Genomic DNA, 19169 nt, shown 5'->3' on the forward strand with positions numbered 1-19169 from the left:
AGTGGGGGGTGGGCCTCTCACAAGGGGCGGGGAACATCCCCGGCTCCCGCTGGGCACTGGGGGGGGTGGTCGCAGAGGTGCCCTCCGAGGTGGGCTGGGCTGCTCTGGGAATTGGTGGCAGCGTCTATTTCAGAGTTTATGGTAAGAGGCTGGCGCAGGCACACAGACAACATACCCCACCCTTTAAGGAAGTGAGGAGGAGAGCAGGAGGGGTGTGGTTAACAGCCGGGAGCAGGAGTGGGGAAACACCAACCTGTCAGCCCTCTCGCTCAGCCACGGCCGCGGGCCGCCACGCACCCTACCTGCCGCTGCCCCCGACGCACCTGGACCTGCCACAGCCCCCGGCGCACCTGGAGCCGTCGCTGAAGCCCGCGCCTCCCTTCCTGTGAGTCCCCTGCTGCAATTCGGGGCTGAGCGCCGGGGGCCAGAAGTTGTTGGAGGCTTGACGGGGTGGACGGGGACTGGGGTGGTGGTGGTGGTGGTGGCGTGGAGTGGGGGCGGTGACAACTCCGGGCTTCGGGCACCTGGACCGGACTGCGAGTTCCTGGAAAGGCAGTCACGCACCCAGGAAGTGTGCGTCGGACGCCCGCTAGCCTTCGGCGGCTGGACGGAGAGGGGTGCTATTTTTGGAGTTCATTTGTGACTGAAGCCTGTTTGCCTGTCTGGGTCGTCTTTACCTGGTCAGACAGCGGAGGCGGGGGTGGGGGTCCGGCGCGCCCTAAAGGTCGGCTCTGAGAATCCTGCTCTGGTTGCTGCCCGGAGCTCCGCCCGAGCGGCCCTGCCGCTGCTCCCCCGCGGGTCAGCGCCCCTTCCTGGGGTCACTTTCTCCCACCCCCAAGTCCCCCTGCCAGGGCATCTCAGGAACCCAGTCTCTGCTGGACCCTGCGAGGGCCAGGGGCGCAGGGCTGCAGGTGCGTGTGTACCGTGCCGACTAAAGTTTCCGCATTCGCCACATGCGTTCTTGGAGAAGCTGCCTTCTGAATGCCGCGCAAGGGTTAAGTTCTCGGCCACCTCCTCCCCCTGCAGGCGGAGCGTGGGCGAAGCTTTGCTGGGGGCAGGGAGGGGGCATTGGAGCTTATGGGTGATGTTCTGAGACCCGCAGGGCCTTGCCACCTGCCCTAACCCCCAGCCTTGCGACACGGGCCTCCCCAACCCAGCCCCCCCGCCGCACCCTTCCCCCATGGGAGCTAAGTCCACGGGGCCAATTCAAGGGGCTGGGAGGGGGGTGGAACAGGAGCAGAAGGTGGGACCCGGGCGGTGGGGGGGGGGGATTGCTACTGGCTGGCAGCACTAGGAAGCTGGAGGCGGAAGAGCCCAGTGCAGATCCTTAGCTGGAGGTGGGCGCTGCGGGCAGTGCACAGGGCGGTGAGCAGGGTCGCTGGTGCCATGGGGCTGTCCATGTCCGGGCTTCTCTCTGCTAACCTTTTGGCTGTTGCTGCTCCAAGCCCCTGCTTTCCTCAGCTACTCTGGGGGTTAGAGGGAAGGAAGGCAGGGCCATGGGAAAGTGACTCAAGACAGAAGGGCGGAAGTAAGTAGTCATATTCAGGAGACCCAGCTTTGGCTAGATAGTCTGTGTTCATTCCAGCAGCCCCTACTGGGTTCCCACCTGCAGCCAGGAGCTAGGGGTAGGTGTGGGGAGATGAGTGTGGGTCCTGCTCACCAGGGCAGCCCTGCAAACGGTGGGGGCTGCCAGGGGAAGGGTCAGGTTGCAACCCACACAGTGCAGGAATGGGGTGGGAGGAGCTGGTCCGGGTGGCCAGAAAGACTCCCTGGCAGGAGTGAGTCTAAGAACTGCAGGAACCAGGGGAATGATCAGGAGAGAAGGGCATGGCACAGACCCCTGCAAGTGCAAAGACCCGGGGCCGGGGACCCCAGGATAGACGCGGTGGGAGAACAGATGCAGCATGACACATCCAGGATATTGAAAGTAGCTCAGCGTGTTCTGAGCCCCCACAGTGCAGGGGCGAGGTAGCTGCACACAGCTCCAGAGGGCCTGGGAAGCCATGCTCGGCTGCCATGGCAACTCCTGTTGGAGCAAGGCTTGGGACCTGGAGCCAGGCATGGCTTCCCAGCAGGCTTCCCACTGCAGGTTGGGGTTGCCAGATTTAGCAGTCCCCTTTGAATTTCACAGAAGCCCTGAGTATTTTTCCAATGCAAGTATATCCCATGCAATACTTGGGACATACTTATCCTCAGACAATAGTCAGCGTTTATCTGAAGTTCAAGGTTAACTCGGCGTGCTGGGTTTATCTGGCAATGCTGCTCTCAGAGAAAGCTGCAGCTGGGGCTATACTAGGAAGTCCAGGCTAGGAACTGCCTGGACACCCTGAGAACCAACTCCAGACATGTTTCTCTTGTGTGAGTCCTTCTGGATTCCATTTTTAGGTTTCTTCACTGTTTGACCATGCTATTTTATATATATATATATATACATATATATATATATATATATAGAGAGAGAGAGAGAGAGAGAGCGCGCGCGCTCAGTTATTTTGGTCTTGCAATTTTCCTCCCCTCTGACCGCTTCCAAGAGAGGAGACAGTCAATGCCGCACTCCCAGGGGATGGTTCCTCTTTGGATTACCCAAAGGGAAACAGTGAGTGACTTACAGGAGAACCCACATCAAACACCCTGCACTGTGCCTGTCCCACACCGACGCCTCGTAAAATCGGGTGGTCATTCCTACCAGCTTTGTAATGAGTTCCTTATTAGAGAAATAGTACTCAGGGGTAGATGAAGTAAGAGGCCTGCGGAATTGTTGGCTGACTTTAATAGAAGCATTTGTAAGAACAAATTAGGGGCCTCCTTAAGAGGAACCTGGAGGAAGTTAAGAATTTCTTAAGAGAAAGAGGAAATGGAAAGTGTGTCTCTCTGTGGGAACTGGTAGGTTATAAATGGTCCCTCTTGCTAGGGGCTGAATCTTCCCCAACCCCCTGCCCAGGGGTAAGCTTTTTGTTCCCAGCTCCTAAAAGCAGCCTTTGCCAGGAATCCTCCAGAGGGGTGCCCCATGGACAAAGCATTCAAATGAGCTGTGCATGCATATCTGAATGGTCAAGGTAATGATAAGGTCTGCAGGAAAAGACACACGTGTCCCTTGGTTCACCCTAGCAGTCCCTGTGTGGCTGGAGCATTTCTGCAGGGTCTCAAAGGGAAATAGCCTTCCACAGGCAGTGCGTGCTGATGTGGGAGCAGTGTGGGAACACACCAGGGCTCTCAGAAGGCGTGGTTCCTCCTTTCACCCCAGCCAGGACGGACCCAACGCACGGGACGCTCTGCAGCATTCAGGGTATAAGCTTGTCTGATCGTCAGGGTGTAAGCTTATGTGTGCGGCCTTCCTGGTGCTGGGCATCTCTCATAGGTACACCCTCTCACCTGTTCAGCCCAGCCCTTCCCACTGCACCTGCCATCTGTGGCTCAGTTCACAGGCCCCCTGGAGGAGTCTGCCTGTTAGCACTTGACTTTTCATGGTGACACCTTAGCTCCATGTGCCCTGAATACCTCAAAGACAGCGGGTTCCCTGGGGTCTCTCCCCATGGCAGAAGTCTCTCAGCTCCTAGTTAGTCCCCTGTCCAGAAGCCTTGTGTCTTGGGAACATGTGGCCCTGGGTGCCCAGGTGAAAGGGGACCTGAGGTGGCCGCACAGGGGTGACTGGCGGAGAGAAGCACAGGTGGGATGTGCTTGGGCCCTGATGCATAGGAAAGAGCAGTCTTGGGGCCTTTACATGTGGCGTAGCGGGTAAAGCCTCCCCCCGAATGCTGGCATCCTGTGTGGATGCCTGTTCGAGTCCTGGCTGCTCTACTTCCAATGCAGCTCCCTACTGATGTGCCTGGGAAAGCAGCAGAAGATGGCCCAAGTGGTTGGGCCCCTGCCACCCACATGGGAGCCCTGAAGGAAGCTCCTAGCTCCTGGCTTCTGCCTGGACCAGTGCGGGCTCTTGCAGCCATCTGGGGAGTGAACTAGCAGATCTCTCTGTCTGTCTGTCTCTCCTTTCCCTCTCTGTAAATCTGACTTTAGAAAAGTAAATAAATACCTCTTTAAAAACAAAAACAAGAGCAGTCTTGCTGGCCTGGTGATCAGGACTGTCTCACAGCATGTGGGCCTTTGGCGGGGCAGAGGATGGGAGATGGACATTGGCAACAGTCCCTGCAACACCAGTGTGCTTTTCTCACCCACACAGTTGGGTGGTCAAGATTCCAGGCCGGGAGTCTGCCTGGGTTCCAGCCCCAGCCCCGGGATGCCCTGCGTGGCTGTAGACAGGTCGTTGGGCATTAGCTTTTTCATCTATAAAATGGGGAGGGTAGCAGGTGGTTTGGTGCAGAAGGAGATCTTGTAGATCAGAGTCATAATCAACAGCTCAGCAGGCACAAAAGCCTGGGCACAGATCAGACATGGCTGACAGTGGCCATTCCCCTGAGCGGGATGGAGAGGCCCCTGCTGTGCCCGGGGTCACCCCCGGGTGTTGGATCATGGAAGGCTAGGAGTGGAGGAGGCCGGCTTTTAGGGTACTGGGAACACGGACGTTTACCAATGCATATGGATTATTTTAATGTTGGAGCACCCAGGTTGCCTTATGCACTAGCTTACTTATGATTAGCCTCAGCTGTACATAAAACGGCCTGCTCACAGGCACACGGAGGCATCCCATGATGTTAGCTCTGGCCGTGTCTGCAGCGCGATGTTCTTGTTCTGAGGACTCAAGCATTCTTCCAAAAGCCTGAAGACGGCTGCTCGCAGGTACCTGCTTCCCAGATGCCATCAGGTGAACGGTGCTCACCTCTGACCTCCTCCCTCCCAATCCGTGGAGCGGCTGGGTGGGCCTCCTGACTTCTTCTCCAGACTCTGCAGCTGCCCCTCAGGACCTGCGGGCTAAATGATGCCCGGGGGCACTCCCACAGGAAATGCCCCCCCCCCTTCAAGCTGTGTGCAAGGCTCTGAGCAATGCGAGGGGGTGGCGGTGGGGGCGGGGGCAGCTTTTGAGTCACCGCGCTGTTCCCCAAAGGTGTAATTATTACTCACGATGACAGCTTGATGAAGACAGCAGACTCCAGGCTGCACACGCCGATGGCCTTTTTCCCTCGCCGCGAGAGGCCGGTGGATAGGCGTGCAGGTTTTTGTCTCGCTACAGGGGGTTGCAGGAACGGACCCTGCTCTGGTTTCCCGGGTCTCCCTCACAAGCTCCCTTTTCCCCAGTGCTACGGTGAGTGCAGCTCTGATAAGGCAGCTGGTCAGTGCGATCAGAACTAAGATCAACACGGCCAGTCGCCATGGACATGGAAGGGGGAGCCTTTTCTCTTGGCTGCCCTCCGCTGGCATGCTCCCCTCTCGGCTTCTCTCTTCCATTTCATGTGCTGAAATCCACCCACACAGAATCTGGCAGTGTCACTCACAAAAGACAGGGCACTCCAGCCAATCCACCTCCCCCAGGGTTTAGAACTTGGTGTCCTGACTCATGGGCTGGTCTCCTTTTAAAGTGGGTCAGTTCTCCGGGCAATCTTGAGGGTACCAGGAAGGCAGTCTGCCCTTTTCAAGCCCTTCCTCTCTCTGGGGGCCTTCCATGTGCTTCTCTGAGACTCCCCTGCACCGCGGTGGTCGCCCTGGTGCTCACCTGCCCTCCCAGGAATTCTGCTCTGACTTTGGCTTTGACCCTCCAGAGGGTCCTTTCCCTCCGGCTAGACCATGTGGCTATATCCTGGGTCACCTGGAGCAGCCCAGGTTCCTGGTTTCTAAATTAGCATACCTAGCCCCATCCCACTACTTCCTCCCCAGCTCCAGCTGCTTCTCTTTGTTCTGCTGGGCTGTACCACCTCCAGTTCCTGCTGTGGGCAAGGCGCCAGAGATGGGAGCCCCCTTGTATCGTCACAGCCACTCTTAGCAGCATCCGCGGTACGTCCCCTCTGCCGTCAACCCAGGTGCTCGGCCCTGACGCACAGCAGTGGCCACAGAGGCAGCTGTAAGTGGCTCACCACAAGCTCCAGCTCCCACGCCCCCAGCTCAGTGTGGGCAGCCCACGTGGGAGGAGGATCCAGGCTCGGGGCCCTGGGCTGTGCTGTAGACTCTTCCACTTGGCTATCAATGTGTTGTCAGCACATCTCTTTGACATCATAAATATGTGGATTTGATCGTGAATGTAGCTGAATGTTTCTCTCTGTCTCCACCAGCTTCATTTTCAGGGGACAGTCATTATCCCCAAATCTGTGGGACTGTATCTGTTTCCGACAAGTTTATGCTCTGGTAGGAAAGGTAATATACGCAGATAAATAACTAAAACAAGACCTGGACATAAAAGAGTCATGGAGTGCTAAGAGATTAGAGGACAGAGACTCCTTCTGGCTGAGGACTCTGGGAGGGCTTCCTGGAGGAGGTGACGTTGGGGAAGCTCTGACAGGACAGGTGGGATAGGGCCTAGGAACGCAGGATGTAGTTGTGATGAAAGAAGAGAGTTAATAGAAGCAGAGAGGTGGAAAGGGATGGTTCCAGTGACTCATTCGGGGTGGGGCCAGGGGTAGCAAAAGATACAGGTGGAGGTAAGATAAGGGCTGAACACTGAGTGAAAGCCTGAGTCTTCCTGAAAGCCAGGCCTTTACTGGGCGGGTGGTGAGGAACTGTTGAAGGTGCTGCCGGGGGCTTAGGCGCCCTCGTCGGCTTTGTCAAGAGTGCCTTGTAGGGGAGAGAGCTTGGACTTGCTCCGGTGGGAGCCTGCTCTCAGAGTGCAGACCCTGGGAGTGACTCAGGGTGATGGAGGGTCCTGGGGAGTTCCCACAGGTCAAGGGGAGGCTGCCACCCTCTTTGAGTAGACGCTGACTCCAGATGAATGCGGCTGCGGGCTGACGGGAGCTTCACGTGGTTTAGGTTGGGTGAGTGACTTGCCACTGTGCTCCATTCTTCCTTTCTTCCGTGTTCTGGATTCACCTATCAGTCCCTCCCCCGGGGCCTCCCCTGTGCTCGGCGCCAGTTTCTACAAGGCGCTCTGACCTTGCCGTCAGGAATGTGCACTTAGATGTGCAGCCTCTTACCCTCCTCACCTGCCGCCAGCCCCAGCCACCCTCCCGGCTTCTGCTTCCACCCCCCACTCCCCTCCCCCCGCGTCCAGGAGTGTGCGGGCCATCTGCACTGGAGCAGCTCATCTTCCTAAACACCTCGGCTCAGCAACTAGACCCGTCTCTCGCCAGACCGTCTCCTCCCCGGCATCGCTGTGTCTCCCCGTGTAGTTACCTCCCACGCACTCTGGGCCGAAACCTTGGCCTTGGCTCCGCCGCCCTGCTCTGCTCCTCTCCTGCCCGGCAGTAAACCCTGCAGATTCTTTCTTCATGCCTCTCCTTCCTTTCCTGCAGCCCCTGCCCCAGCCCAAGCCGTATCACGCAATGTTGCCCAAAGGTTTCTCCTTTTCCTAGCTCTGCCTCCCTCAGCAGCTCCTCAGTGCCTCTAGGCGAATCCAGATCCCTTGAATTTACCCCTCCGTGCCTTCCTCAGCCCCGCTGTCATCTGTCCCTCACAACCAGCGTCCTGCCCCATCCACCTTTCCCAGGCCTGCTGACTCCGCCCAGGCTCAGCTCCCTGGGGAGCCTCTAGGTTCCTTCGCATCCTCTAAGCTCCCAGAACTGATCGCCTCAGCCTGATGCTGAGTTCCTCCAGGCAGGCAGTGCTGTTCGCTTTGTTCTCCCGCCTGGTGCCCAGTGCCCTCAGATGACAAGGACTGGAGAGTCTGTTTCCCCTGGGGCCAGAGAAATATGAGCCTTCCTCCCCAGCACACTCACGCCTGGCTCACCTGCGCCAGACACAGACGTCGGCTTCCTCATTCCCTAAACCTGGCGTCACACACCAGTTGCGACAGAGCAGGGTCCACCTCCCAAGCCTCTTCAACTCTCGCCTTGGGCCCACAATGCCCTCCTTGGCCCCCAAAGGCAGAGATTTCCTGTAGCCCAGCAACAGGACATCAGAGCTGGAGAGCAGGCGCTCAGGAATCCCTCCACTAAGCCACTCCCGAATCTCGCTAGTCCTTGCCTTTCCCTCTCCCTCACCCCCCTGCTCTGGAGGCCGGGCTGAAGGACAGGAGAGTTAGGCGGCCTTGGTAGAGGGTGACATTGCGTCAGGAATTCGGGGGACAGATTGACAAGGCAGAGATGGCCAGTTTTAAGGCACCTGGACTTTGGCCTAGTGGTGTGCACACACCTGTTGCTTACCATGGGCACTGGGCTCTGAGCTTTCAGCCCCTGCAGCCCCACGACGTGCAACCGCTTGGTGCAAAGCAGCTCCTTTGTCTGCTTGGCAGGCCCCCCCTCTGTCCCCAGAGTGACCTCTGGGCCCTCTCCATTCTTGACCTGGTTCTAGAGAAATATACTTCCTGTTCCCGTTTGCTAAACACCCAGCCCCCAGCCTCTGGGGGGTGCCTGCAGGGTGCTGAGCGCTGCTGCTCTGGGACCCCAGGACAGCAAGCCCAGGGCTGGCCGCTGCTTCCTCACAGTCCCACTCTGTGATCTCGGGTGGGTCACTGGGGCCAGCTGGTTCCGGCCTTGGCTCCTTCATTTGTATGTATCATAAAGGGGCTTGGGGACTTTTCAACAAATGGAAAACTTTCTTCAACATGGATTTTAGGCAAAAGACCAATATATGAGCATATCTCAAAAAGTCTGTGGAGAAATGGAATTAAAATATGCAAAATTTTTGGCAAAAAACTTAGAGCTCCATGAATAATTTTTTCATAATACACATTTTCTATGAACTTTTTGAAGACCGAGACTCATATGTGTGGATTTTGAAAAATTTTGGCACCAAAATAAGCTTAGCTTTTAAATCTATTTTTCTGCAAACATTTTGAAGTCGCTGCCTATGTCCCAGGTAACGGTAGGCCCCTCTAGGATGGAAGGGAGGAGGGGAGGTCCCTCTAGGCCCTCCGCTCTCCTCCACAGGGGCCCCTGCAGCCCGCTGAATCTTCTGGGGTCCAGGTCACCTGGAATCCATTCCAGTTCTCGAGTTCATGGGGCCCCTGTTGCTTATGTGTGATGGGAACCGCGGGATGGGCCCAGGTGCAAAGAGCTCCTGAGAACAGTCTCAAAGCAGGAAGTCCAGCCTGGTGTAGCTGCTGTGCGGGGAGAGGTTGTACATGTGGACTCTCTGAAAGCAGCTGCAGAATCTCCACCGCTAAGCAAACCCGTGTGTTTATGAGAATAAAGCCCATAGCTGTCATGCAGCTCCAAGGAGCCTGTGTCCCAAAGGGTTAAGCACGACTCATATGAGATGTTATCATCAGTGTTATGAACCTTTCGTAAAGAGGACCTCAAATTTGAGCTCCGCTTCAATTTAGACAAACCAGACTGCAAGCCCCATGAGGACAGAACCATATCTGTACTGAGAGGTACAATTATGTCCCAAGGACACAACCTGGTGCCCAGACAGACAGCTGGCATCTGATCCATACCCTGTGTGCCTGACCATAAGGCTTCTCTGTTCTCCTAGAGAGAGCTTCGGCTAGGTTACTTGAGCGGGATGACACTTGACTGGCTGTGTCTTTGTTGCCTAAGCACAAGGAGGTCTTCGAGGTCAAGACTTTCCATAATACCAAGATATTTGCCTTTTATCATTTATTCTTAAAAAGTGTGCGCTGAGACTACAAGCTGTAATGATGTTAATGAACAGTACTATGAACTGTACAAGTTATTTTAAAGTCCTGTAGTTTTTTCCTTGTGCTTCACAAACATATGTACTTCTGTAGTGTGTTATGTATTTTCTCCCAAATTTCCAAATATTAAAGTTTTAGAATTTAGGAACCTTACTCTAAAATAAATTTGTTTTTATTATTTAAAAAAAAAAAGACTTCTCTGTTCTCCTAATAAAGAGGGCTGTTTAAAAGCTAGTTTGCATAGATAAACTTTTTAGGATAATACTTAATGTGTTATTTTAGTGATTCATTTTAAATAACATAGCATATCAGATACTGCAGGAGCTTAAAAATGCGGTTATTTCACAACTCTCCCTGCTGTGGACGTTGCAACAGCTCACCCCGCTTTTGACCTGGGTGTCCTCACTCTAGGACCCTTTCTGTAGCAGCTCCCCGTGCTCTGCGGATCTCTTCAACTCTACCGTCTAAAGAGAGTCGGCTGCTCCGTATTAACCCAAAAGATGTTTTTTTTTTTTTAATTATAGCTTTTTTTGAGATAGAATTCATATAGTATCAAATTCACCCTTTTAAAACGTACAAGCTTTAGTATATTCAGTTGTGCAGCCATCACCACCGACTGCAGAATGTTTTCACCACTGCAGACAGAAAGCCCTCGCACTAGCAGCCACGCCCCATTCTTCCACTGCCCCAGTTTGCCTCTTCTGGACCTCCTGTGTCCTTAGAATCACACGGTGTTGCCGTCTTCTGTCACTGGCTCCCTTCACTTAGCAAGACGTTTCGGAACTTCGTCTATACAGGAGCAACTGTCAATCCTTCATTCCTTTTTTTTTTTTTTTTTTTTAATTGATGACTACTATTTCATTGTATAGATTCACCTCCTTTTGTTGCCCATTCATCCTTTGGTGAACATTTGTGCTGTTTCCATGTTTTGACCACTAGGACTCATGCTGCTATGAACATTCGTGTCTCCGTGTCTGCCTGGACATATGTTTCCCACTTCTCTTGGTTATCAGCTTCAGAGTGCAAGCCTGGGTCCTGTGGTAGCTCTACATTTAATATCTTGAGGAGCTGCTAAACTGTTACAGCATTGCATCAGCTTGCATTCAGCTGTTCCAGCTCTCCACGTTCTTGTCAACACTTGTTCTTGTCTGTAATTCTTATGTGAACCATCTTTGTGAGGATGCAGTGCTATCTTATTGTGGTTTTCACTTGCATTTCCCTGATGACTAATGGTATCGAGCATATTTTCACGTACTTATTGGCCATTTGTGTATCTTCTTTGGAGAAATGCCTATTCAGATCTTTTAGAAGGTATCTGTTTTTTATGTCCACAATGTAACCACTTAGTACATGGCTTTAAAAAATGTATCCTTAAAGGCTATTTTTTCCCCAACATTCAACATTTGCAACCTGGATGATGCTATACCCTCAAAAAAGGTACTGAGTCTATATTATAGTACCATGCCTGCTTTTTTAAAAATAGAAAAAAAGAACAGCTCTATCCAGTGACTTTTGTAAGTATTCAAAACTAGAACTGAATGAACTGGTTTCAGGCTAATATTTTGTCCAAAACAGTATATGTTTGTTCAGAACGAAACTCATAATATGAAAGATTTTCTAAAGACTTGGATATAAACTTCCTCCTCTGTGACAAATAATTTGGGAAGGGAGAAAGCTTCACCTTCTATTCAAGTGTTTGTGATATTTAAAAATCAATAGATGAATGGATGGATGGATGAATGGATGGGTAATGGATGGATGGATGGATTGATGGATAATGGATGGGTGAGATGAATGAATGAACAAAAGAAAGAATGCACCAAGTAAAACAGTTAACAACTTTGTGATGACTTAATCACAACCCTGTTTCCCTGTTCATTCAGGATTTTCTAATTCCTAGGTAAAAACCAGCTTTGGTCTTTAATTTGCATTTCACAGGCTTATGTATAAAATTGTTTGAAAAAAAAAGTTTGTGATTACAGGCTGGAAACTAGAGCTGGTATTTCCTGTGGTCCAGAATATCTTTGTCATCTTCCTTTAGGAGCAGAACCTGAGGGGGCTGAGACGCTCAGAGATGGTTGAGATGACAGCGGGATGTGGTTCAGGTTCTCAGTTGTCAGGGATTCGTGCTCGGATTTTTCTGGGATTTGCTTTGTTCAGGTTCAGTCCACCAGCACCCTTCGAATGAGCATGAGGACTCTGGGGCTGCCCTGGCTCTCAAGGCCGCTCCTCTTGCCTGTGGGGTGGCACTGTCTCTGATCCACTTGGGGACCATGCTCACTAGGACCTCCTTCTAGATTCCACAGAGACTCCTCTCCCCATTCTTCCCCTCCGGTCTGCCCCTAAGAAAATGTGTGCAGAGGCTGAGTAGTGGTGCCGTGGGATAAGCCACCTCCTTCAACGCTGACATCCCTTGTGGGTGCCCATTGGAGTCCCAGCGGCTCCACTTCCATTCCAGCTGTCTGCTAATGCACCTGGCTTCTGTCTGGCCCTGGCCTGGCCATTATGGCCATCTGGGGAGTAAATCAGCAGATGGACGATATCTCTCTCTCCCTCTCTCTCTCTCTTTAATTCTATATTTCAAATAAATCAATCTTTCAAAAAAATGTTAAGACAACATGTAAATTGGAAAGTGGAACCCTGGAGTTTGGGTGTCGAGTGAGCAAAGGAAACAGAACATTAAGCAAGAAGATAGGAAAGGAAGCTGTGGTCAGACTTATGAAGAAGTGAAAGGCACAGGCCAAGCCTGAGAAGGGACTTTAAAAGGCTGAGACCCTGGAGAGGGAAGGAGAGACAAACGATCTTGCTCCATGGGAAGATTTTCATATCAGGAACGTAGAGGACAGGTGCTATGGAGGTCGGCTGGGGTCAGGGAGCAAGGACAGGGAAGGGCAGTATGGACATGGCTGTGGCCTGGACTCCTTCCTCTACTGATAGTGGTTGGTGAGTTGGGAATTATGGGTTCATGTCAGCGCATATCAGAGAAGCATCCAGATCCCTCCCATAGAATGTTTTTAAAAGATTTATATATTTACTCATTTATTTGAAAGATAGAGTTACATAGAGAGAGGGAGACACACACACTCCCTGTGTGTACAGGGAGAAAGAGAGAGAGAGAGAGGAGAGAGGGAGAGAGGAGAGAGAGAGAGAGAGAGAGAGAGAGAGAGGTCTTCCATATGCTGGTTCACTCCCCAAATGGCTGCAACAGCTAGAGCTGTGCTGATCCGAAGCCAGCAGCCAGGAGCTTCTTCTGGGTCTCCCACAAGGGTTCAGGGGCCCAAGGACTTGAACCATCTTCTACTACTGCTTTCCCAGGCCATAGCAGAGAGCTGGATCGGAAGTGGAGTAGCTGGGACTCAAACCAGCGGCCATATGGAATGCCAGCATTGCAGGTGGCAGCTTTACCCACTAAGCCACAGAGCTAACCCTTTCCGTAGAATTTTAGTCCATCTCTGGACAAGTATCCTGTGTCTCCAGTGTCGGTGATGGCTGATCATATACAAATGTTATACCTTTTCATATAAGGGACTTGAACATCCATGGATTTTGGTGTCCGTGAGTGTTCTGAAGCCAAGGCCCCATGGATTCGAAGAGACAGCTGTATCTTGCACCCACTGTGGGCCAGGCCTGATGGGGACACAGAGGTGGACAACAGACGATCCTCAAGATGAAATTGCAATGCAAGTAGGCACTGGGAAAGCAGGTGGGCTGCCAGAGGGGGAGAAGCAGCTGCCATGGAGGCTTGAGGGGCAGAGGTGCCAGCTTTGTCAAGAGGAGGCCAACAAGGCTTCACGGTTGAGGTGATGCTGAGAAGGGATTGAAGCATAGATAGGAGCTGCACCGGGAGACAAAGAAGGCACCAAAGACTGTGGCCTGTTTGGGAAGCTGGGGACAGCTCGAGGGGGTTGGCTGTAGCTGGTTCTGGAGGGATCATGGTGGGACCAACGCTGGCAGGATGCAGAGAGGACCCTTATCCCAGAGCTTGGCACTGGGCATTGTTCTCTGGCAATGGGGAGCTATTGGATATGTGGATGAGGACTCGGTACCTACAGCGTGTTTAACTCGGGGAGTCCTTCAGCAGGGTAGAGTCTGTTGTGGAGAACAGGATTCTGGCCCCAGGCCAGAGGAGCTCTTGTGCCAAGGACAGAGCAGCTTTGGCTGGGAGGTTTGCAGACAGGTATTTCTGGGGTGTGGCCAAGGGTTGACAGTGCCAGTGTGTAGCCAATGGCAGGTGCACACTCTTCAGGGGCACAGTCCGGGGTGCCTTCTGCCAACTTAGGTGTCATAGCCACCTGCACCTGGCCAGAGAGGCTGGTGGCAAGGGCTGGCCCCGAGGAAGATCTCACTTCCTGCTGCCTTACTCTGTAGGTGCCTGTCGGTGGTGGGCGAGGGTGGGAGGGAGTAGGGGGAAGAGGCGGAGAGAGCAGAGAGGTGAGCTGGAACCAACCTGCCTTTGTGGGCAGGTATGAGATGTGCTTGTTCTACAGCAGTGGGAGATCCACAAAGAAGACACCTACCTTGAAAGCCATGGGGTGTCCCTGTGTGTTTTTGCCCCTACTGTCGGAATGGTTGCTCCTTGAGAACTGTGGAACAGGCAGGGTGTCCAGGCCTGGAAGACTCTGTGGTGGAAGGGAAGGAATTGGGCAGGGACAGAGGTTCGCGATCCATCTTCCCCAAGCACCCCTCCTCCTGGCGTACTTGGCTGTACCATTCATCTAAGCCTGGCACATGTTTTCTCGAGATAAAATTACGTTTCACAAGTACATGCCTTGCTAAATGGAATGGTGCAAAAGCAGGGGCCTTGCCTCATGCCCCTGTCTCCCAATCTGAATCCAGCAAATGTCAGCATATGCAGTTACTATTGAAAAAGCGCTTGTTTAGGTGTGGGGAGGTTTCTGGGAAAAGCACTCATTTTGAGCTGGTCTCCAGAGAGATGAAAAGGACATTGCAAAACCTCATCAGCTGTGAAAAGAGAAGAGTGTGCAGAGCACTCCCTGGTCCTGCCATGGGTCCCCTGGCCCCTGGGATGTGGTTGCTTGGGGGGAGAATGTCACAGGGAAGTGTAATGGCCAAGGAAAGCTGTCAATAAGGAGGCCAGCTTCACTGACCGCTGAACGTGACAGATCTGCTGGGCTAGCATGGCTGGGGCTTGGATGTCATTGCCTTTATGTCACCTAGAGGGCTTTTGAAAACCCACATTCCTAGGCTCCAAATTCACGGTTTATGGCTGGCCACAGCTAGTGGGGCAGGGAGGTATCTGAGTCCCCAGGGGTGAGAGCCTTTTATTTTATTTAAATTTATTTATTTATTCGAAAGGCAGAGTTACACAGAGAGAGGGGGAGAGACAGAGATCTTCCATCTGCTGGTTCGTTCCTTAATGCCTCATTGGATAGTACTGGGCCAGGCCGAAGCCAGGAGCTTGGAACTTCATCCGGATCTCCCATGTGAGTGCAGGGACCTAAGTACTTGGCCAATTTTCCGCTGCCTTCCCTGGCGCATTAGCAGGGAACTGCATGAGAAGTGAACCGGTGCCCTTAAAAGATGCAGGCATTGCAGGTGGCAGCTTAACCCACTGCACCACAACGCCAGCCCCAGGCAGGAACTGTTTTCAAGGTTCCTGGGCCTGTCTGCAGTTGCACCCAAGCAGCCGTTTCTTCCTCTTTTGGTTTCTGTTTTGAAGCCCACCCTGGTTGAAACAACTACCGTGTCTCTGTAGGCTCTGACTCAGACACGCCTTTCATCTGCCTATGGTGCTTGGTGGCTGGGGGGTTCCCCGAGCCTTGCGTCTCTGTCCACGGTGGGTAGTCTTGCAGTCACATCTGCCCCTCCTGGGCTTCCTGAATCCCATCTGCAAGTCCCCTTCTGACCCTCACCAAATGCTGCCTCCGCCCCACCTTTCCCAGTACCCTTGGCCTGGGTTCGGCTCTCCACCCTCTCTGTGTGTCGTTTATCACATTTGTGCCTTTCCCAAGGAGACTGTAGTTCTCTGAGGACAGAGCACGGGGCCCAGGCTGCTTTGCAGTGGGTTACAGGAAGGCAGCGTCCAGCCGTGCCTGTTGGACTGCAGTAAGACTCTGCGAAACAAACCCAAACAAGGTCTGTTTCCCTCGGTGCTCCCTGGCCCTGGGTCTGGAGACGGATCCACAAGGGCCAAGGTGATGGGGAAGAGGCAGCGTGTGCTGAGTGAAGCCACCCATGAGAGGGTGCCTTGTCAGCCTTGAGCATACATTCGTTCCTAATCTGCATCTCTCCGGGAACCTCCCCCTAGAGCTGTGAGAAGAATGTTCACTTCAGGCCAAAAATGTGCGGCCTTGGGCGGCCAAGGCAACCTTGGAAATTTCATTTCACGACTGATCTTTCTTGTACTTCTTCTGGATCTTTCCAACTACCGACAGCCAAGTCTCCTCTCTCCCCTGCTGCACTCACAGGACTTCCAAGCACAGCTCCTCTCCTGGACACTGTTCTCAGTTCTCACCTTTGACCTCACTCCTCTGGCCTTGCCTAGGCCTTGGTGTCCCCCAGGCTGTGGACCCCACCTGAGTCCCAGAAGCCCTGAAGGGATCCGTATACAGCTCTGGGAATGACTGCCCTTTGCTGCTTACTTACACCTGTGTGACAACAACGTCGCCCTGGGCGGGACCCTCAGCTCACAGAATGTGGTTGACCAGATCTGAGTGCCTAGAGTCGCTCTGGCTAAGTCCCCCTTCAACCTACCCCTTATGGTCAACCATGGCCTTTCTCTTTCTAAAAATTGATTTCTTTTTGCTCTGAGCGCCGTGACAAGGAAATGCCCCGAGGTTTGAGAAAGGACTCTTACACGCACCCCTCAGCCTCACCTTGCGCCTTTCCAGAAGATGATGTGCATACCAGTTCACTTATTTTGGGGACCTCCCCTCTATTTTTTCCTCCAGACCTCCCCTTCCCAACAGAACATTGGACCTGATGTTGTTGCTACTAAATAGGGAGCAATAGGTTTTCCAATGGGGGCAGAGGAGTGTCTGGTTTGCACACAGGCAATTCTTGAGAATCAGTGGAGCAAGTCATAAGAGATAGGAGCTGGCTCTCTGGCTTTAGGTGTGGCTCTCCTGCTGCCAGCCAGGTGACTTCAAGCACCTTCGTGACCCCTCTGGTCCGTGCCCAGCTCTCCTCTGTGCCAAGTGTTTGTGATGATTATGTTTTTCTAACAAAGCTATTGCAAAGGTGAAAAAGAGATAAGGCGTGTTTGTACACGAAGCACTTAGCACTGGGACATTGCATGTAGTCATATTCAATGCACTTAACTATTATGTGTTTCAATGGCATTCATTACTAGAAGATAAAAGTACATGCAGCTAGAAGACTCCCTGGGCCCGCCCCTTGTCTATCTGATTGAACTTGGCATAAACCCCAGCCCTACAGCCCAGGGCAGCCCGAGGCCTCACCATGATCTCTGCCAGTTCCAGACTCGCTTCCTTGTGCTTCTCGCCACCTCCATCCTGTTGCTGCTTTTTGGCCACATCGCTCTAAGACACAGGACTCAGCCCCTTCTCCAGTGACCCCAGGAAGTCCCAGGCCACAGGGAACACTAATGGTTTTGTGGCTGCACTGAAGAGTCAGAGGAAGAAGAGTGTTAGGGAGAGGGTCAGAGCCCATTGCGTTTGTCACTTCTCTGGCCTCCTCCTCCCTCTCCTTTAGCCTGTCTTTCTTAGAGCAATGGCCGAATTATACTGAGACCCGGCTCCTCGAGCCTCATCTCTAACTGCAGTGACTTGGTGAGGCATGATTCTAAACAAAAACAGCTTCTCTCTAGGAGGACTTCTGTTACCACCTCCTCTTCCTCTGCTGCATGTCTTTAAACAAAGAAGCTACATCCTTCAGGCACAGCTGCTCATGGTGGCATCTGGGTGCAACCAGGGGCAGGTGACCAGGAGCTGCCTGTCACTGGGTAATGGGGTGGCCGCACTGAGGGAGGGTGTAGTGGCTTATAGCGGGGGCTCTGTTGGAACAAACACCCAGTTCCCCTACAGAGGCAAACTAAGCCAGGGGTGGGGTGTGGATGAGTTTAGCCATTTGTGAAAGAAAGCTATTACTTTCCCCAAGACTTCAGACCTGGCATTCTGACAATGGACCTTTGTATCCTATTTGCATGGACCCGCTACATGGACTTCTGTTTGGACAAGGAGGAGAGAAGCAGAATAACTCTATCACACATGTGATCCTAGCATTGGGAATAAGCACAACCTATGTCAGCTTTGACACGTTCATGGGAATATCAGTCAAGTAAAGTCATACGTGAGGGGGTATTTCAAGAAGTTTGTAGAAAATAAGATGAAAAGATGTTTATTTTGGTGCAAAAATTTTTGGAAATCCATGCATTGTTTTTCCGTAATATGCATTTTCCATGAACCTTTTTAAAGACCCTTTTGTGAATGCAGCAGATACGGCAGCTGCTGTAAAGGAGACTGGAGCTCTTGGCTGGAGGCCTCAGTGAGGACCCCGGGGCCATGGTGAAAAACCAAGGGAAGATGCTGACACCACTGGTTACAGAGTGACAGAGCTGGTCCAAGACATGTAGGAAAGGTGTGCAAGCATCTGGATCCCCAGAGTGGCAGTCACATTTTCCTTTTCCAGAAGGCCGTTTCTTCTTCCAGAATGTTCTAGTCCCCTCTTGGTGCCTCATGACCTCCTCCTCAGCTTCTGGCCACCTTGACTTCCTGAGGCCTTCCTGGATTTCCTCTCCCCTGGACTCAGACTTAGTGGCCTGTGCCTGCCGCTCACTCAACCCCCTGCCTTGAGTGACAGCTGGCATCCCCCTCCTTCTGTCTCTTGAGTGAGCTCTCAGCCAGTCTTACCTGTTTTTAAATCCATGCTCTACCCTGTCTAGCAACTTAGATGGTGTCTGGCACATGATAAATTATTCACATATCTCTTAAAAATCCCTCCAACATGTAATTAAGGGCAGTTCACTGTGATTCTGAAGCGAAGGCGACTCTGATTCAGCCACGGGTCTGACTGCCCGATACCAGGGTGTGAGTTACAGCTCCACTCTCCCAACAGCAGATAGGCAAGAGCTCGAGAAGCAGCTGAGGCAGATCTTTGGCTTGATTTCCGTGGAGGGGTTTGATTTCTGCTCTCTGTGCTGCTATGGGGGAAGCTAACATTCTCCCTGCATCAGTGTCACAAAGGACCAGATACAAGCCCATTAAGCAAAGAATTTTTTGGTTGGAAGTAAGGTAGATGGCTGAAAGTCATCTTGTCCCAAAGCCTTTTTGGGGAGAAAGGTCTTTTCCTTGAGCACCTGCTGGAAATGTTTTATTGCAACAACCTACCTGATTGTTGAATCACTCTTATTGCCAGAAGGTTGTTCCTTTCACAGAGCAGAATTCCCTCTGCCTCTCTCACTCCTTGGTGCAAAAACTGCCCTTTGCAGCATCCCACCCTAGAGAGTGCTTTTCCCGTACCCCATTGTTCTCCGACTCTGGCTTAACATAAAGTTCCTTCCCCTCTTCTTTGCAGAAGTGGATTTTCAGATGTCCTGCTTTTCTGTCTCCTCTTTGGAGGATAAATGACCTCG

At 52.5% G+C, this 19169-nt stretch overlaps 1 protein-coding gene across 4 annotated transcripts in view; it reads left to right on the forward strand.

Moving 5' to 3' along the window:
• The first annotated feature begins 244 nt into the window (after positions 1-244).
• Positions 245-19169, forward strand: part of PTK2B (protein tyrosine kinase 2 beta) — a 129022-nt gene continuing 110097 nt past the window's right edge. For all 4 annotated transcript variants that reach the window (XM_062213847.1, XM_062213845.1, XM_062213843.1 and 1 more), the window contains exon 1: positions 245-385. The gene's annotated coding sequence lies outside the window, so the exon portion shown is untranslated. The remainder of the gene's footprint in view (positions 386-19169) is intronic.

The sequence above is a fragment of the Lepus europaeus genome, chromosome 16 (genome assembly GCF_033115175.1).
Source record: "Lepus europaeus isolate LE1 chromosome 16, mLepTim1.pri, whole genome shotgun sequence".
Classification (NCBI taxonomy): domain Eukaryota; kingdom Metazoa; phylum Chordata; class Mammalia; order Lagomorpha; family Leporidae; genus Lepus; species Lepus europaeus.